This window comes from Pinus tabuliformis, chromosome 8 (assembly GCF_031772625.1).
Source record: "Pinus tabuliformis cultivar Carrire ecotype Pingquan chromosome 8, CPIR1, whole genome shotgun sequence".
Lineage (NCBI taxonomy): Eukaryota > Viridiplantae > Streptophyta > Pinopsida > Pinales > Pinaceae > Pinus > Pinus tabuliformis.
In genome coordinates, this window is record NC_142294.1 from 1,788,141,754 (window position 1) to 1,788,162,679 (window position 20,926).

The following is a 20,926-nucleotide window of genomic DNA, read 5'->3' on the forward strand; positions in this document are numbered from 1 at the left end:
GGATGATTGTTTCAACTCTGTTTTCACTCCAGACATGCATGAACACCCTTAGCTTGACAAGGCTTTAGACCACTAATGCTCAATAGCTTATAGATTCAATGGGTAGATGGAAAATATTGACTGTACCAGCAAATGCATACATAAACATATATGAATGGCTAGCTACAGAAAGTAAATGAAGCTTGCAAATCTAATTTACCAATGTAGAGATAAGATGACAATTGTCTGGCATTAGAAACGGAAGAAAACATGAATAACCTATTCCATTGCAAGCTTAGAACAAAGGAGAAGATGGAAATTGAACATGTAACAACAAAAGAAGCTTGTATTACTGGAATGAAGATGAGATGCTGAGAGGAAAAGAGTATCCACAGTCTCCAAAAGTTGAACCCCTATTCCTTCTAAATTTCAGCCATTTATAGGTTTTTTACAATTCTCTCGGGCTCTCTAGGGCTCGAGATGTCTTAATCCATCCCCTCTGGGTTCTAACTACGTGATGAAATAATTAGACAGACATGAGCCAAAGGTCTCTTTTCGCCACGCTGTCAAGTGGCTCACTCGTGCCAACGACGCTCCATGACCATTTTTGTTGGTTTGGCTGCATCGTGTTATTGTTTTTCCCCTTTCATCCATGCCTTCTGTTAATTCAGTTCAACTATCTGACTATCACAAACACTGATAGAGCCAACAATTTTCCTCCCAGGTGACTGATGGGAAGTGGGGTATGGGGGCATATGTCCTGTTGGATGGGATGGATCAATGGTCAGGACATTAGTCGGGCGATGGAGGATGAACTGAGGTGATCATGAAAGGAGGCCGTTGGATCAAGGTAAATGGACAGAGGAGATCAATCGCCGGAGGCCTAAAGTCGTAGCGGGAGTATAATAAGTCCGAGCCGTCAGATATTGGATGGGAAAATCGGACAGCGATCGCGCAGAGGAGGTGCTTGAAAGATAATGCCCAGAAGGAGTTTTACCCAAGCAGGAAATGGTTTACATCGGGCGATAAGCGATAAAGGTCGAAGCCAGCCCATTCCATTCATCGGGAGCCACGTAGCAGCAGAGGAGAGAGACAAAACTACCTTTATCGGGTGGGTATCCCTCTTGCTTGTTGCTGGCGCGATATGTGCGATAGCCGTTAGATCTGGACGGAATTATCTAACAGTGATGATTGATCGAGCATGTAACGTCGGTCGGGTGAAGTGTGGGCCATTGGATTGATGGGAAGATCGACGGCGGGGGGACACAGAGGTACGGGATGTCCTCAAGAAATGTGCAAAGGGTGCGTATGGGCGAAAATGTAAGGTTTCCGGGACAAAAATGGGTTAATTTTCGTAAGGTCAAGGCGAAAGTGGGTTTTGTTAGGATGTGAGGGTTGGGTTAGGATATGAGCGAACGCGAATGGGAGTGGAGGAGTGAGGAAATTGGGGTGATGGACCATGTGGGGACCTTTCCATGATAGCAAAACAGACCATTTCCTTCCTTCAGCCTTCAAAATAGCAGTGTTGCACCTCAGGGCTAAGATTGGCTCCTTCTGGGGATGAAAGCCTCCCTATGAGGTTTCAAGAACTGCAGACCACTGCCTTGCCAATAACAACCGAAATAAACTTATCTCCTAGTGTTCCATTGGGCATGAAGTTTATTTGCATAAAAAAAAACTGAAAAACCTATTACAATATTAAGGCCTTAAAGCCTTATATGAAGTAAAGTTTTAAAAACCGCCCATTGACTGGGCCATCAAAAACACCTTCCCCCTCCAAATTGTGTAGAATGAAAGTATTGTTCATCTGAACTTGAGCAATGACAAACAGTCCTGTCCATAAGGCATCAAATTTACCATGGTTTCCCTTCTTTTCCTTCAATGCATCCCATTTGAGAACCCAGTCACCAACCTGAAAACTATCCACCTTTGCCTTTCTATCAAAGGTTTCTTTGATCTTCTTTTGATGAATTCTTGATTTCTCAACCAGTTGTTCTCTGATCTGTTGTAATTCAACCAAGTTACTCATTCTCCTTGCCATGTCATTCTCTTCATCTTGCTCTTCTTGCAAGAATTTGGCCATAGGGAGAATCAGATGGATAGGAAAAACAACATCAATGCCATAAACCAGCTTGAATGGAGAATTTCCTATGGACTTCCTGTTGGTAACTCTATCAGCCCACAATGCAAACTTCAACTTGGAATCCCAGCCCTTTTTGTTTTCCACCAATAGTTTTTTGATTATCCTTACAAGAATCTTGTTAGATGATTCTGCCAGGCCATTGCCTTGAGGATAATATGAGGTAGAATGCACCAAATGAATGCTCATGGATTCACACATGTCTACCAATTCTTTTTCCCTGAAAGTTGTTGCATTATCAGTGACTAATTTGGTTGGGCAACAAAATCTAGTGAAAATATTCTCATTCAAGAATTTCATGACAACCTGATGATTAGAATTCTTTGTGGGTATAGCCTCAATCCACTTGGTGAAATAATCAGTGGCTACCAAGATCCATTTATGATGGCCACTAGAATGTGGATTAATCTCACCTATTAATTCCAAGCCCCACTGCTGGAAGGGACCATTGGCGTGTACTGGTTTCAAGGGCAGAGATTTTAGTTGTTGTCTTCCTGCAAACTTCTAGCATTTGTCACAAGACCTCACAAAAGAAAACACATCAGAGAACAGAGTAGGCCAATAATACCCAGCTCTCATGATCTTGCAAGTTGTGCTTTTCCAATAATGATGCCCTCCACAGATGATAGAATGGAACTCGTGCATGACTTCCACAGATTGTCCTTTGTCTAGACATCTCAAGAGGATCCCTGATGGGTCTCTCCAATAAAGTAGGTTTTTAGTAATGCAGAATTTGGCTGATCTAAGATTAATGGCCCAGGTTTGACTTGAGCTAAGCCTTGGAGGGACTTCTAGCTTCTGTAAAAAATGAACTATACTAGAATACCATTCACAGGTGGCTAGATTTTTAGCCAAAGAATGATTTTGCTTCTTTCTCTTCTGTTGCTTCCTCTGTTTGCTCACCACCTGAATTTGAACCCATGCAATTTATGTCTAGCAAACTACAATTTTCCTCAGCCATGAGCTTAGCCAAGCCTTGGTCTTTGACCAACTTGGTGGGCTTCACTTCTATGTTGAACTCTATGAATTTTGCAATCCATTTAGCTCTCTTTCCATCAATATCTGGCTAAGTCAGGACATCTTTTACTAATGCTGAAGGTACATGCACAACCACTTTGGAATGCAGAATATAAATTCTGAATGCCTTTAAAGATTTTATGAGAGCATAAGCTTGTTTTTTGATAAGGTCATACCTTAGTTCAACATCCCTGAGAGTTTTGCTGAAAAAGACCACAGGGTCTTCTACACCTTCATCATTTTTCTACAATACAACTGCTGCAAGTGTATCATAAGAGGCAAAAGAGAAGATATAAAACTCCTTTGTGTAATCTAGACTGATTAGAGTGGGAGCTTCCATGATAGCTTGTTTGATGGCATCAAAAGAGCTTCTTGCAGCATATGTCCAGTTTGTTTCTGGTCCTTTCTTCAGCATGGAGGTGATGTGCTTCACTAGCTCTGCAAAGTTTGGAATGAACCTCCTGACAAAGTTAATCTTACCCAGGAAAGATTGAATGTCCCTTTTTGGCCTTGGGATGGACAATGTATGAATTTCTTGAACTCTTGTTGGATCGATCTTCACACCTTCAGCAGAAACAATATGTCCCAGAAGTTTGCCTTCTTCTAAAGAAAAATGTGACTTCTTCGAGTTCACAGAAATCCCAAAACGTCTACACTTTAGGAACACCTTCTTCAAATGCTAAAAATGGTCCTTGTGACTACTGGAAAACACTGTTATGTCATCAAGGTAAATAAGGACAAACTTTTCCTTCTCTCCCACAAAGGTTATGTCCATGGCCCTCTGAAAAGTAGCCCCAACATTCATCAGTCTAAAAGTCATCTTGGAGTACATGAAAGTGCCACAAGGAGTAGTGAAGGCGATCTTTTCCTGATCTTTTGGATGTACAACAATCTGATTGTAACCTGAAAATCCATTTAAGAAAGACATGACTCTAGCCCCTGAAACTTTTTGCAGCAAGTGTTCCATCTTAGGCAGGGGGTAGTTGTCTTTTCTAGAGCATTTGTTTAGATTCCTGAAGTCAACACAAAGCATGATTTCTCCATTCCTCTTTCTTACCACCATAAGGTTAGCTATCCATTTTGAATACCTTAGGGGAACTATGATCTTAGCATCCAATAGTTTCTTGATTTCTTTTTCAATCAAAGGTAGTAAGAGAGGGCTGATAGGTCTTAACTTCTGCTTAAAAGGGATGGTGCTCTTCTCCAGTGGAATCTTATGCTGAATGATGTTTGTGTCATAGGCCTTAAGATCACTATACTCCCAAAAAAAAATATCAGCAAATTGTTTCATCAGGGTGCAATACTCAGAACTTTGGGCAGAAGACAAGTGGGTGGACAGATTTATGTACTTTGGATGGTCTAGACTCCCTACATTATGTTTATGAACTGCAGCCTCATTTTCTTTTTCGTAAGGCTTATAAGGTACATCATTATGATCAAACAGATTCTCTAGGGGCACCAATCCTTTGGGTATATGGTTACTAGGAAGCTGGACAATGTTATCCTGACCAATCTCGTTCTTTAGCTTGGACTGGTTGCATTCTTCAATGGTTTCGTTTTCTTGGTCAATGTGCATTTTAGAAAAGTCATTAATGACTTGTAAAAACCTATTAATTTCATCATCATATTCAAAAACTTTACAGTATTTGACATTGTCAGGAAGAGATGGTCTATATTTCACCTGAACTTCATAAGTCAATTTAGGAGGAAAAGGAGGGATAAATTTGCTGGCAGACACAGCAAGGGAATCAACAAGCTGGTTCTTCATTCTAGGGATGTAAGAAATGCTGAAACTATTAAAAGAACCCTTGAGCTTCCATACCTCATCTCTGTATCCTTTTATGCTTGGATGCTTTGCTTGGAAAGTTTTGTTCACCTGCTGAATGATAAGGTCTGCATCTCCAAACACCTTCAGTCCTTTGATGTCCATTTCTTTAGCAGCGTTTAAGCCCAATATCAAAGCTTCATATTCTGCTATGTTATTTGTGACATGAAAAGTTAACTTGAAAGATAAATGAATTCATTCTTGTGTGGGGGATACAAGGACTAGACCTGCCCCTGCAGCTTCCTTAGAGCAAGCTCCATCAAAGAACATGTCCCAAATCTATGGGCCTTCTTCCTCTGTGATCTGGCAAACCGGTTTCCTAAGTTGCATGGTGGCCAACTGGGATTCTTCAATCTGAAGAATGCAGGCTCCAAAATCAGTGTTGATAGCATAGATGGGATGATTAGTGGTATTATTTTCATCACTAATGATATAAGAGAATTGAGCTTCTCTATATAATCTCCTACTCTCACCTCCAAAAACTGGGATAGTAACATAGGACAGATCATTTTGCAATGTTCCACCAAATATTTTGATCCAACCTCTAGAGAGCAACATGCCAAACTTGCGGGGTACATCTGCTACCACAATATCCATCATCATGATCTTCATGGGCATCTGAGACAAGGTGATGGCTAGGTCTTTGATTAATCCCAAACATTTCACTTTTCTATAATCAAAAGAAAACAGGTCATGATAAGGCTTGGTAATGTTGAGATCCAACTCATCCATAACAGCCTTGGGCATTAGATTATGGCTGGATCTGGTGTCCAAAAGGTAGCTGTGAAGGATTTTGTCATGAATAGTGAAAGAGACATAGAATGATGGGGAGCTATCATCATAATTTTCAACCATTGGGCTGAGAACAACAGTTAGTTTGTCATCTTGCATATTTATATAATCAGCGGAGGCTTGGATGGGATTAGGCTCAAGGGCCTCAAGGATAGATCTCTTGAAGGACTCACTCTTCACTAGTTCAATTATAGGTATAGGTATTCTTAGCTTCTGAATTTCTGATTGAAAGCTGAAAGGAGAAGGAGACTTGTCAAGGCCTCTTACCTCATGAGTTGGAGCTTTGAGGATGATGGGATCAACTGCCTGTCATTTATGCTTATTAGCTTGCTATATTGCAGGGGCAGCAGCTCTTTGAATAGGAGTTTCCTTGACATTATTCATCTTCAACCTTAGATCATATATGTTTCGATCATCAGTTTGTAGAACAACTTCACCATCCCACTCTTGGCTGATCTAGTCATTGAATAATGACTTTTCATAGGCAGCTAAGGTCAAAAATGAGGCACTGCCTTTGTCTTCCATACAATGGATCTCATCATCTTCATCAAACTACTCTTCTTCCATGACTACATTTTGAAAAGGGGTCTTCACCCTTTGGTCTTCATTGGCATCTTTGCTTCTTTGCAGAATTTGCAACTGCTTATTAGCTCTTCTATATGGACTTGGATTTCTAGGAGCAAAGGTATTAGGAACTCTTCATTTCCCAGGGTGCTGCTCAACCTTTAATTTGGAGATTTCAGAGGCTAATGACTTTATCATCTTGGTCATTTTATCTATCTTGGGTTCTGAAGATGATGAAGATTCGCCCCTCTGTCTCCTTCTATCAACATTCCCCTTGAGCTTCTCTGCAGCCATGATGTTTGTTTCTACTTCCAAAGCTGCATCTTGCATATCAGCCAAGGTAGCACATCGTCTCTCCCTCAACTGTGGATAGAAGTCAGAATCAAAGGCACTGGCATAAGTGAGTTTAGCAGAGGTAGTGGTGGGTTTTACTTTAGCTGGTATCTTGTTATACATGCGATTAAACCTCTTATTAAAATCAGACAAAAACTCAACATTTTCCCTCTTTATGTTCCCAAACTTGGTGTGGTAGTAGAGTAGATCCTTCTTATCCCCCCAATGCTTTAGGAATACATCATCTAAAGCCTCAATATCTGCTATAGACCTTGGGGTCAGTTCTCGGAACCATTTTCTAGCCTCTCCATCTAGGCTTTAGACAAAGACTCTCATCCACACATCATCTTCACTAATGTCTAGGTTATCACCATAGCTATAGAATGATTCAAGATGTTCTTCAGCTGTAACACCTTCAATCCCAATGAACTTAGGCATATAATTCTAGAGTAGCAGCTATGATTCTTTCCATTTTGGTAGGTGTTTGTGGTCTTGCCATAGCTGTGGTGGCTATAAGGGTACTGGGAGTCTGAATGACATAGGGTTGAGGGGTAACTGATAGGACTAAAGGAATATGATGGATAGGAGGAGAGGTTTCCTTTGGGCTTACAAAAAAAGAAGAACCTAATGAATAAGGAGCTCTATGGATTTTTGATATTTTTTCTTCACTGTTAGTATTAGAAGCTATACTCTCAACATGTATTTGTTCTATTACAAGATTTTCTTGAAGAGATATAGAATATAATTATTTAGAACTACCTGAACCTGATGCTCCTTTCTACAACGCCTTTCTTTCTTTGATGATATTTTCAGGGTTAGGTATTGTGTCAGCTTGCGGCTATTGAGGATTTCTCCGAGTATGCCTCCCAAACTAAGCCAGAACTATGGAGTGGAGTTGCCAAGAGGTTCGTCCTCTTGTAGAGTCACTAGATAGATTATTACAACCAAAATAGTGTCTAGACTTTGTCTATCATCAAAGTTGGATCTGTGTCATCCCCCAGGGAAGCTGAGCTTCAGTATCCTCTCCCCAGCAACGATGCCAATTATGTTATGACTCCAATAAACTCTCCTAGGTTGTAGCTCGGAGATGCCCAGTAACATATAAATATTCAATATTTTTCTTTGAACTATTGGAATGGGTTGGGGCTTGGATCAAGTCGGATGACTGTTTCAACTCTTTTTCCACTCTAGACATGCATGAACACCCTCAGCTTGACAAGGCTTTAAAACACTAATTCTCAATAGTTTATAGATTCAATGGGTAGATGGAGAATACTAATTGTACCATCAGATGCATATATAAACATATATGAGTGGCTAGCTAGAGAAAGTAAATGAAACTTTCAAATATAATTTATCAACACAGATATAAGATGACAGTTATCTGGCATTAGACACAGAAGAAAACATGAATAACCTATTCAAGTGCAAGCTTAGAATGGAGGAGAAGATGGAAATTGAACATGTAACATCAAAAGAAGCTTGTATTACTGGAATGAAGATGAAACGCGGAGAGGAACAAAGTATCCATAGTCTCCAAAAGTTGAACCCCTATTCCTTCTAACTTTCAGCCATTTATAGGCTTTTTACAATGCTCTTAGGCTCTCTAGGGCTCAAGATTTCTTAATCTATCCCCTTTGGCTTCTAACTACGTGATGCCATAACTAAAGAGACATGAGCTAGAGGTATCTTTTCCTAACAAACACAGTGACCAAATTCTAGTAATTTTGCAGCGTTATCAGGTGGCTCACTCATGCCAGCGATGCTCCACGACCATTTCTATTGGTTTGGCTGCATCATGTTATTGTTTTTCCCCTTTCAGCCATGCCTTCTATTAATTCGGTTCAATTGCCTGATTGTCACAAACACTGACAGAGCCAACAACTTTCCTCCCGGGAGACTGATGGGAAGTGGGGTACAGGGTCATATGGGCCGTTGGATGAGATGGATCAATAGTCAGGACGTTGGTCGAGTAGCGGAGGATGAACTGAGGTGATCATGAAAGGAGACTGTTGGATCGGGAGAGACGGATGGAGGAGATCAATTGCCAGAGGCCTGAAGTCGTAGCAAGAGTGGAATAAGTCCGAGCCATCAGATCTTGGATGGGAAAATCATACGGTTATCGGGCGTAGGAGGTGCTCGAAAGATAATGCCCAAGAGCGGTTTTACCCAAGAGGGAAATGGTTTACATCAGGCGGTCATCGGTCGGTAAGTGGTAAAGGTCAGAGCCCACCCGATTCCATTCATCAAGCACCACGTAGCAGTGAAGGAGAGAGAGGAAATTGCCTTTATCAAGTGGGTATCCCTCTCGCTTGTTGCCCGTGCGATATGCGCAACAACTGTTAGAACTGGCGGGAATGATCTAACAGTGATGATTGATCAAGCATGTAATGTCGGTCGGGTGAACTGCAGGCTATCGGAACAGTGGGAAGATCGACGGCGGGGGGACACAGAGGTATGGGATGTCCTCAAGAAATGTGCAAAGTGATCATATGGATGAAAAGTTAAGGTGTTTGTGGCAAAAATGGGTTAGTTTTTTTAAGGTCAAGGTGAAAGTGGGTTTTGTTAAGATGTAAGGGTTGGGTTAGGATATGAGCGAACAAGAATGGGAGTGGAGGAGTGTGGAAAGTGGTGTGATGGACCATGTGGGGACCTTTCCATGACATCAAAACAGACCATTTCCTTCCTTCGGCCTTCAAAATTGTAGCGCTGCACCTCAGGGCTAACAGGTCCTACAACATAGTATATATTACTTTGTGGAGCCTTAGAAGTATTCATTGATTACTCTTTTTCCACCTTTTGGATGATACCTGGTCCACTATGCCCAACCAACTACATAGTTGCTCCATACTCTTAGAAGATATATTAGATGTCTCTCACTACAGAGGGAGGGATTATGTCATTATTCCATCCCTTATAGATGGTCTATAGGCACATTTGATCCATTTGGATATCCATGGGGATATCCTTGTTCCCCCACACCCACTTGGGACCACCACACAGTCTTGATTAGAAAACAAGGGGCCAACCCCTTGTCCACTTCGTTTGGAGTCCATTTCTACATCATGGCACCCCTTGGACTTCATTAGGCCTCCTCAAAGGTCGAACAACTCACCTTATTGATCATTCGACCCTCTTTAGAAGCTTATCTTTACGTTATTGAGCCATTTGGTGGGCTTGTCATGAAGCGTTTTGTTATTATACACATTATTTTATTTTAGGTGCTAAATTAGGCCTAATTAACTAAATCGAATTCATTATGAAGTGTATAAATACAAGTGTGATGAATCATTTTTATTATCATCGTTACCTGGATTGGATCAGTCTCTCTTGTGATATTTTCACAATTCTCTTTGGAGGATGAAATTGGATGAATGGATGAATTTTGATGTTTGGATCTCTTCATTTTTGTCTTGGAGCTTCACTATTGGCATATAATGATGATTGGATATACTCTTTCTTACACATAAGTACTCTTTTAACGATATTTTGTTACTTTCTTATGTCACATGCATGTTGTTAGGGATTTTCACAATAATAGGCTGAATTTACTACTTTTCTTATGCGAAATTGTGGAAAATTGTATTTCTATAGTGTTGCATCATGTCATGGGTCATGTATGAATGAGTGAGTGTTCCTAGAGATATTTGTTCAAAATTTTATCCTAATACGTCATCATATATTGCATATAAAAGTGTAGAGACCTTGAAGCAATTGTCCCGTGCCCTAATTACCATGCGAAATTGTTCTAGAGGCCTCTTTCACTAAGTAAATTCATTTCAAGCATTGAAACATCCTTGACTCCATTTCTCCCAAAGGATTAGGAATTGATCCTCCATAGTTGATCACCTAAAAGCATATTTTTCTCATCCTTCTCTCTTTATTTCTAGGACTAGCCTCCATATGTAACCTAGGGAATTGTTTTCCTCATAACTCACCCTTAAAAAAAATTGATATTTTCCCCTCTACTGTGTTGTTGTGTCTCCTAAAGCCCTCCAAATTTGAGGCAATTCCGATGTTTAGTCTTGATATATTCCAAGCTCTAGCTTCGACATTGATTATTTTCCTTGGTTTCCCTTAGCTAGTGACCTCATTGGGATCATTGCATCAAAATTAGTGAAAATATCCCATTTAATCCCCTTCTCCCCCTCAATTAGATCAATAAGACCCTTGATTGATTAAATCTACCCCCTTGACCTAATTTTGTGTCTAGTTGGTCATGTGTAGTCCTAGAACTTATTGAAGATAAGTTCACAAAGACCATTTGGAAGCTAAGTGCTCACAAGGGTTTCTAGGACTAGGTCCCTCCTTTACAAGTCTTATTTGCAAACCCTAGTCCTTGAAATTTTGTTGGCCCTTATTAGAGAGATTTACACCTTGCTTCTCAAGCAATTAAACCATGCAATTGAGTCTCTCTTGTGAATAGGCCTCAGGGATCACTCTTCATCCCTTCATTGATTCATTCATTATTATAGTGATTCCCTTCATACAGGGTCTTCTCCCAGTGGTGAAAGTCCGTAAAGAGAAGGGAGCCTTAGCTGAGGTGAAAGTGGACTATCAATCCATTGTTACCCTTGACTTATTAGTTTCCATTTAGGATCCCCTCCTAGGACCCTTGCTAGTTTGAGTAGTAACATTTTGACATCGTTGTTGGGGACAAGAAATGTGTGTTTTGTTCCCCAAACACATTGACATATCATTATTGGCAGCTTCATTGGAGGAACCAAGCCCTATTTATTCACTGAGTTTCAAAGTTAATTATTTGAGGGTGAATCAAGCATCTATCAAGGCACTTTAATTCACCCTGGTGGCTCCATTTTTAATCCTAATCTTGGTTCTACATTTGAAAAAATCAATGATCAAGACATTCAAGAATTGCAAAAGAATATGGATAAATGTGCAAAATGTTATCAATATTTCTTGGAAGATGTGGATAAGGAACTCACACTCAAGTTTCATAGGTCACAACAAGTCAACTCGACATAATGAGATGTGTCTATGAGAAGGATCCTTGTCTTCTCCTTGACCTTTCTAACCTAACCTATAGTATACCTAGGGGGGATCATATGGGGTACAGAGGGAGGTATCCAATGGAATAATGTGATGTAATAATATAATGGGTCATAGTTAATAATTAAAGTGGTTAACCTGCATAATGTAAGGGACCACAACTAGTTAGGAATTAATGTGATAAGCCCATAGTATTGGATATATAGTATTGAGAGACCCATGGTTATTACCCATGGTATTTTATGTATGAAGCCTATATAGAGGCTAAAGACTCTCCATTGAGGGATGTCAAGTATTGTTATATTGACAAGAATATGGCTTGTGAAGTGATCTCAAAGGTTTTGATATTAATAAAGGTCTGGAGTTTTGTTATCTATTGTGTTATTTCTTGGGGATATTTTCCATTGTTATATCTTTTCAAGTCAGATATATTACAATTTCTAACAACAATTATTCTTGAACCAATATTTTGATAAGGCCTAAATGATATAAACTCTTTTCAATGTTCCTTATGTTTATTTGGATGTTAAATGCCATATTTTAAGACTACAGATAAGATATCATGCTAAATTGATTTCATGGCATTTTTTAAAAATACATCAAAAGGTGAAAATGATAGAATAAAACCATTCCATAGCTCCCTTTACAAATAATGAACTTATAAAGGATGAAGAGAATGTCTCACCATTTCTTCTTGAATCATGATACACAAATTCCCTTTGTTTAGTTTGTTGCAAAATTGGTTTTTTTTAGAACCTTTTTCCATGAATCATCCTTGAATGCCTAACATTTAAACTATTTTTTTCTATTATTGGGAAGTTTAGTAGCTTTTTCAAGGAAAGGATTTGTAATTTTCAATTTGATATCACCAATCTCAGTTTCTGCTCCATCAAATTCCTTGAAAAATGCTCAAGTCACTTGAACATCATGCCCTTGAAATTTCTCAAAGAATTTAAGCCATCCCACTTTTTGTAATCACTTCTTGCACTTGGGATATGCCTCTAAGAATTCCTTGGCAACTGGTTCAAGTCTTATGACTATAGTCATCCTTTGTGCTCAGGAAATGTGAGTCAATGTTGCTCTTTTGTCACAACTATGTTAGGGTGATAATGTAATAGTCGATAAGGATGATGGTAGAAATAAAATGATTTTTGGACAAAGTGCATGAAATGGAGAAGGTGGCAGAGTGATGGTTGGATGGAAAACATATCCATCCTTTATAGTCGTCAAACCTAATTAATGTTTGATTAGATTGATAGGGTGGTTTCAAGCGTGTTCTGTAATGATATTGAGGATTTTGATCTATGAAATGATAGGTGTTAATCAAATATCATGGATATGGTAAATCAAGTAGTTATGGAATGAATGTTATCATATATTTATGAGGAAGGCTTTTTGAATTATGCCTATTTGAGCTTGGGTTAATGAGAAATGTCCATATATTATATGTCTTATAGTTCCTTCAATAAAAAAAATTAAAATGTTACCTTTTACTTACCTTTAAGAAATATTAATATTGTTCTTTGAAACAAGTCCTTAATTCAAGTTGTTATTATGGTTGGTTATATGTTGTTGGTGCTAAGTTTTTGGAACTCGCTGCCTAATTCCGATGAATGTTGGAACTATATTGATGCCTTTGATTATTGATTAAGTTGATAAAATTGTAAAAATACGTTATCACATTTGAAGAATTAAATGGCTACTAAAAGAAATTTAACTATGGAAATTGACAGTCTTGACAAGAATTTTGTTGTAGACCATCACGCCTTGATTATGAACTAAAAGATTATTTCAAAGAAAAATAATTTGATGTTTCAAATTCTACATGGTGGTAATGTATACTATAAGAAATTAAAAAATTTCAAGAAAACTATAGAGGAATACGAACTGCCAAAGACTAGTTTTCAATTAGGATTCTTGTATAGTTATGCTAGTAACCTATTTTTCATAAATATACAGTATTATTATTATTATTATATTCATATTTTTGGAGGAAAAATAAATTTAGTTTGATGAGGAAGGAAAATGATTTTCCCTTTACACTAACTCCATAATGAATGTTGTAGCCAATTTTAATTAAATTCTTATGTTGAAAGGGGCTTATGATATAATTTTAATCTATGCTTATTAACAAGAAAAGTAACACCGTATTGAGCAATAGTATGGACTTTGACAGATCCATTTTCATAGACAATTTCTATTTCATATGGACCTAACCAATGTGTTTGAAAACTTCCTTGGAAATTTTTAAATTTTGAATCATACAAGAGAGTCCAATCATCTAGCTTAAATTTATTCATCTAGATGAACTTGTCATGCCACCCTATCCTTTTCTCCTAGATGATAATAGTTCTTTGGATGGAAGCTTATCGAAGTTCATCTGGCTCATTTAGCTTTGGTAACCTTTTCTTTTGCTCCTTTGCAATCTATAGTCCTAGTCTTGTTGTCTTTCTAGAGGCCTTCACTTGAAACTCTATGGGAAGTAAAACTTTCTTTCCATAAACAAGTTCATAGGGTGTATGTCTAGTGGAATTCTTCCATGTAGTTAGTGTTAGGGTCCTATAATAATAGGATTCATAATTTTGAATTGGCTATGGTTAGTCTTGTAATATTATACATACTTTTGCTTTCTACAAAATGTTTTCCATATCAAAAAAATTAAAAAATGTAAAGAGGGAATGTCCTAAAAGAATAATCAAAGGACAAAAAAAAAGGAAATATCAAAAAAGTGAAAAATATGAACCCCAAACAAAAACAGATCATGAAAGTGTGCAAATTCAAGTTCCACTTCTTTTACTTTTATGTGCAAAATAATGGTTGTGTGCAGCTTCTCATAAAAGCCACAACCCATGATAGTCAAATAGCTTAATCTTGACTAATTCATGCTTTAAATTTCATGTTTATAGATAGAGAATAAATATCTAGCCAAACTGTTTAATCTTGGCAGATCACCTGTTAGGTGGAGAAATAAAATATGCTCAACAGCTTAATCTGAGCAATTGGAAGATATAAGGTTAGAATTACATAGTTTTCTTTTCAAAAGAAAAAGGAAAGAAAGGGTCTGCAAGCTTAAATGCACCCAATAAAGTGAAGAAAAAATGTTAGGATAAGTAAAGGGTAGGTAGAAGAAAGGTTGTAGAAGTACAAGGTTGTTAAAGCATAAGCACATTTATCATGCTTAATCATATGTTGCAGTGTCCAGGAGGAGTTATGAAAGAGAAAGGATATTCACAAGCTGATTTAATTAACTTCCCCTCATTTCATTTCATCCCCCCTATACATACTTACTAATTTCCCCATTATCCCATCATTTGTCAATAATATACCCTTTTCCCTTCATTTTGACCCTTACCCATTGGTTTCACACATTTCCCTAGCAAATTACCCTCCAAAGGTCATCCCCCTACCCTAAACCCCTTTTTCCTAGTGTGAAACCCACTCCCGATTGAAAAAATCCTCTTCCCCCTCATTAATTTCCCTAAAAACCAATAAAAACCCTTTATCCTAAATTTTATTCTTCCCCCCCCCCGCATTATTTCATTAACTCCCCGACATAAAACCTTTTTAACCCACCACCCTTGGTGCAGTTAAGAAAACCCCACCACATTCAACCCTAGTCCCACTTTATTAATCCCACTCATTATATTTTAATACCCACTATATTCATTAATTAATTACAATTAATTGTAATTAATTCCCTAGGCCCCGCAAATATTCACCCTTATTCCATCTGTGTTGTTTTGCTATGCGACAGTCGTTAGATATTTCACCCCCAGCTCTAATGGCACACATCCATATTGCGTTGATTCTTTTTCTGATCTTTACCAGCCTGAGAGCACGCGAGATTCGTGGTTTTTCTCGGGCCCCATTTTACAACATGGCAGCTCCAGGCGAAATTGCGCGCTCTCGGAGAAATACCACCCGACTGCCAAAAGCGGTGCGATGGCCCCTGAAACTGCCTGCCTTCCAAAAGCTAAACCATCCACTGTTCATTATGAATTCAACGCCAAATTCTAATCGTTGCCGGTTAAAAGGCCAAAGAAGCACATTTCGACTCTTTTTGCTCATTTGCACTGTGAAAGCTACCTAAGACTTCCTACGCCACCGTTAGCCTTTACAACCGAATTTGACCATCGATTACCTCTTGAAAAAGCTTCAGACACCTAATTCAAGCATCCAGTGCATAACTGAAGCCATTGTACCCTCTACAGTCACCATTGAAACTAGTTTGCAGCCTAAACCAAAAATTTCCAGCTACTTTGAGAAGTATAGAAAGGCAGATGAGATCAACAGAAAGATGATCAATATCCAATTACCAGATGCTAAGACATGGGAGAAACTAAATGATTTACTGTAGAAATACACAGTAAAAATATACAATGTACAGTAAAAAGTAAAAGAGCACAATAAAAGGATATTGATAGGTCAGCAAGGTCAAAGTGTATCAGATGAAAGGTCAAAGTAAATATAACATCTAGTATGAAGACCAAATAGCAAAGCAAATTAAAGGGAAAAAGACCAAAGCCAGTAGAACCTAAATAACAAGGACAGCAAGCACCAGTTCAATAGTTGTCTCTATCTTCTTGCATGAAGATATTTCTTTCTCCTAGATTAATTCCCAAGACAGTTTGGGATATTTTGTAAATTCTTTTTGTATAAATACTTCATAGTTCGAAGTTTTGAGGGTGGATTGCTATACATTTTTAGAGTTATTTTAATCTTAAACCTAAGGGTTATTGTACCAATTTTCAAGTCAACAGACTAGAGAAAGTAATAAAAAGATTGCACTACAGGATTCATGAGATGAGCTATTGCAGTGAAGTATCTTCTTTGCTGATTTCGTTACTTTCTTATGTGTTTCATAAGCTTAAATGTTATCTAAATTTGAATGAATTAACTCAAAATTTAGCTCAGAATTTGTTTAATTACACTTTGTTTTTCATAGTTAATCATTTATATGTTTTCCTTTGATATCTGGATTTGAGAACCCCTAATTTCTCTCCCATCTCGTTTGACCTCTTGCATTTCTCTTCATAATCCGACCTAGGGAACTGTTAATTGCTCCCTGGATCCAATTGGAAACAATTTCACCATCAAGCCTTTGAGATCAACAGTAACTCCTCTATCTTGCCTGTAGACACTGTTTTTAGAACTTAATCCAGTCTTGTTTTTCTGACATTTGACCCCATAGCCCAATGGTAAAAGACAACCCTTTTTCATCTAAGTGATCCCACCACCCAAATTCAAATCAAAAACCCTAGCACAATCATAACTAGCCTAAAATCAATTAACTAAAACAAAGTTAAATCATGAATAGTGATCCCTCTCTGAGATTAAGAAGGCTAGATACTGATCTCCAAAGTTGGTTTGTGGTTACCTCTATCATTTCTTTTTCTGACAACTTAGAATAAATTTTGGAGTCATAACATTACTGGCAACCATACTGCGGGCTTCGATCCTCAGTAAAATAAATCGTTAAGGAAGCCTTAAATTTGATCTTGAGCCCCTTAAGGTCATTTTTACAAGTTGTCCAAAAAGTTTCATAAAAAATAATTAAAATGTTAAAATTCTGGCTCCCAAGACACTAGGGAAAACCCAGATCCAAACCTTGCTAATATAATTGATGACCCAGATAGGATTTTAAGAAAATAAAAAAAGGCAGAAACTCAAGCAGGTAGTAGCCAGTTAGTTAAAGAAAATTCACTCCCTGAAGAATGATCAACTTTAGAGGAAATTCCTTTTGATTTTTCATTTGATCTCTCATTGTTTAGAACTAAATCAGAGAATGCAATTCATGAAACTGTGTTAGACCCTAATTTTATTCAACTCATTGAATCAAAAAAGGTGCCTATACATCCAGATTTAGATAAACTTGTGTTGGATACTTTTGACAAGTTAGAAGCTTTAACCTCTACATTGATAAGTCATATAGATAATGCTTACCTTCAACAATCTGTTGAACTAGCTTCCCTTACTGCTGCTACCTTTGAAATTTCTACATAATCTTCAATCACTGTAAATACACCTTCATTTACCACCACCTCACAATAGTATCCACCACAGTCCATTCCCCTAAACTAGTTATTCATCATCCAAACACCTCATTCTCATCTAGTTCATCTCCATCGATTTCAAGCCCTTCCTCAATTACCAGCACCTTACCCCCTAGTCAAGCCAGAATCCAAGCCATGGTAGAATGATATGCACCCCTCGTTTTACCAGCACAACTCCATGCCATGCCCCAAGATTATCAAAGAAAAATATTTTTGTTTGATGCTACTGGTCAGTACACTGCCCAACAGCATCTGAACAAAATGACTGAATATTTTGAGTTGCATGAGATAAATGAATCTGATGTCCAAATGAGGTTTTTTGTGCAAACATTAACTGGGGATGTTAAGAAATGGTTCAAAGCTTTGCCAGCTAATCATATTGCAGATTTAGCTGCTTTTCATTAATTATTCATTTATAGATGGGAGAGAAAGAAAAACCCTCTGCAAATACTTTCTGAATATGATAACATTAGAAAATCTCCTAATGAGTTAGTTCAAGCTTATTGTACTGTTGTACCCAGCAACAACCCTCCTTCTTATTTAGTGTTATTCCTAATACTAAATAAGTGGGGACCCTTAGTTAAAAATTTAAAAAATCAAAATAGTGCTTAAATTTCCTTTTAAAATAAAATTACCATCATAAGCTTAGGAAACCCCCCTTGAAAAGTCTAAAAAATCCAAGTTTTATGATAGGGTAAGATAAAATCTTTCCTTAGGAAAATCGCATCGCAAAAAGATGACAGCATACCACCTTATAAGCTGAATTCCAATATTGTGAGATCGCAATATGCGATAATAAACAAATATCGCATCGCATTCAACATAACTTACATTCAAAAACTTTAATTTGCCAATATGCAATGATGCCGATCGTAAATCACATTTCGTAGAAAACAAGATAACAAAGATTGTAATGTCTAACTTTTCTGCGACATGCGATATTGCAATTTCGCGATGCAGTGACAATGCGATAATGCGATGTCACGAGTGATCAACTTTGCGATGTTATGATTTTGGAATGTTATGATTTTTCGATGTTGTGATTCTACGATATTGCGAACTGCGATATTGCAAAGCAAATCAAAAAATCACTTCATCGCAGATCTTTCGGGCTCGTTATTCAAGAAAGTACTTTCCATAAACTGACACTTGGTTATGTGCTTTAATGCTAATAAATGAGTTAGTTGCCAGTTATTAATGGAATATGGGTTCGTGCTTATCAAAGAATCATCTCATGTAAGGTGGTATACTTTATGTGTCTGTGGCATTTAAAACATTCCCATCACCCTTCCTTGTCATTCATTTTCACTTCACTTGTGAATTGCAGGAACGAAGAACAGAGGCCAATACAAAGCAATACGCATGATAAAATGGGAAAGAAAAGCAAAGCCCCGAGCTCAGAAGAAAAATAAATGGCACCCTTGTATATAGACACGGCTTGTAACAGAGACACAGGAATTGCTACATGGGAAAGCATGTATAATCTGCTTGAAGAGGAGAATCCCAGATTAATGGAAGTTACTGCTACTGCGGGCTCAAATAGTTCTTTTGAGGCATCCATCACAGAGCTAGCTTGCTCATTCTTGGACCGGATAGCAGCAAGGCCCAAAATTCTCCCATACACAGACATGGTCAAATGGATACTAGACAGGTTGATATCAGCAATAGACAGTTTAAAACTCAGGGTCAAGAGCTTATGGAATTATTATTTTCACAAATTTTGAACTTTATATCTATTGGAAGGAAAAAACGCAAAAGGCGAAAAACGCATCAAGGAAATCCGGACCAAGAAACGGAGGCAATTTCCGATGGGCGATTAGCGCCAGGCGCTAATTGCGCATTGCTGAGGAAAATTTCTCATAAAGGAAAGCTGCTAATTTCTCATTCACCTGCAAGCCCCGAAAATTGCAAAAAAGTAACAATATAGACAGATTGGAAGCATAAGGAAAAAGAAAAGGCAGAAGCAATCCAAGGGTTAACCAAGTTGAACTGGGATTATTACTGGGCATACTTGGTAAAGCCACATAGCCAGTGGATGACTCTTGAGTGTATCATCAATGCGGCCAAAAAGATGGTGCCAGTTCTTGTCGATTCTGTTTTCTCAGCTCAGCTAAAATCGGAAGTCAGCCAACCGACTCTTCTCAAACAAATGCTGCATGCATGCAATCTCAAGGACCAAATACAAAAGTAGTTTAATTTTAGGTTCAATTTTAGTTTTAATTTTGTTTTATTTTCCTGAAATGAGGACGGTCATTTAAACTGCATCCTACATTTTTGTAATAATTTATTTTTAGATTTAGTTAGTAGTATTTAAACCCTTCTCATGCATTTAGAGAAGGGTCCTGAAATTTATCAAAAACTTATCCCCAGAACATGCACTTTTGTACCCTATGAGGAGGTTTTGATGAATGAATGGAACAGGATTTATTGATGTTTGCATTTGATATCTGCTACTGATGTTGCACTTTTGTACTCTTAGTGGGTATTTGATCAAAAGGAGGTAAATCATTATCGCTTGAAGCTCATGAGTAGGACTAGTTATAAATGGTATTTCTATCTCTTAACTATTTATGCCTTGTGTTAGAGTGATTTTCAATTCAGTAATTTATATATTGATGTATGAATGCCTGAGTTATCATTTGGCACTTTTGTACGGTGATAGCTATTTATTTATGCTTGATGTATGAGTAGCTTGCTATGCGATATGTTTCTCACAATTGTTTCATCTAACTTTTTATACGAAGTGGTTCATCTTTATTGAATTCTTTTATCATAATAGTTGAATGATCTTTATTACTAGTTGTTGTTTGAAATCATTTTAGATCGCATAAAAGAAAGATTACACCTCGGGTTAGTGTAGATTTAGATATTTCTTCTTATTAGAATATAATTTCCTTATTATTAGATTAGAATTAGAGTAGAAGTATTCCATTTAGAAACTGTTAGAAATAGAAATATCAATCTTTCTCACACACACACTTAAATTGGGAAACTGGTCCCATATCCCCAGTCGGACCCGCTATACCAAACGGAAAAGGAGCTGCCAACCAAGGTGCGGACTGGGCGGGTATCCCCCTTGTTGTAAACCCGATTTTCGAGGCTTCAACATATTTGGTGCTAGAAGGAGGGCCCGGAACTGTGAATGGCAAGAAAATCTAAATCTAAATACCATTCTGAGAGTAAATCGCCCTCACCATATCCTCCGACTTCTCC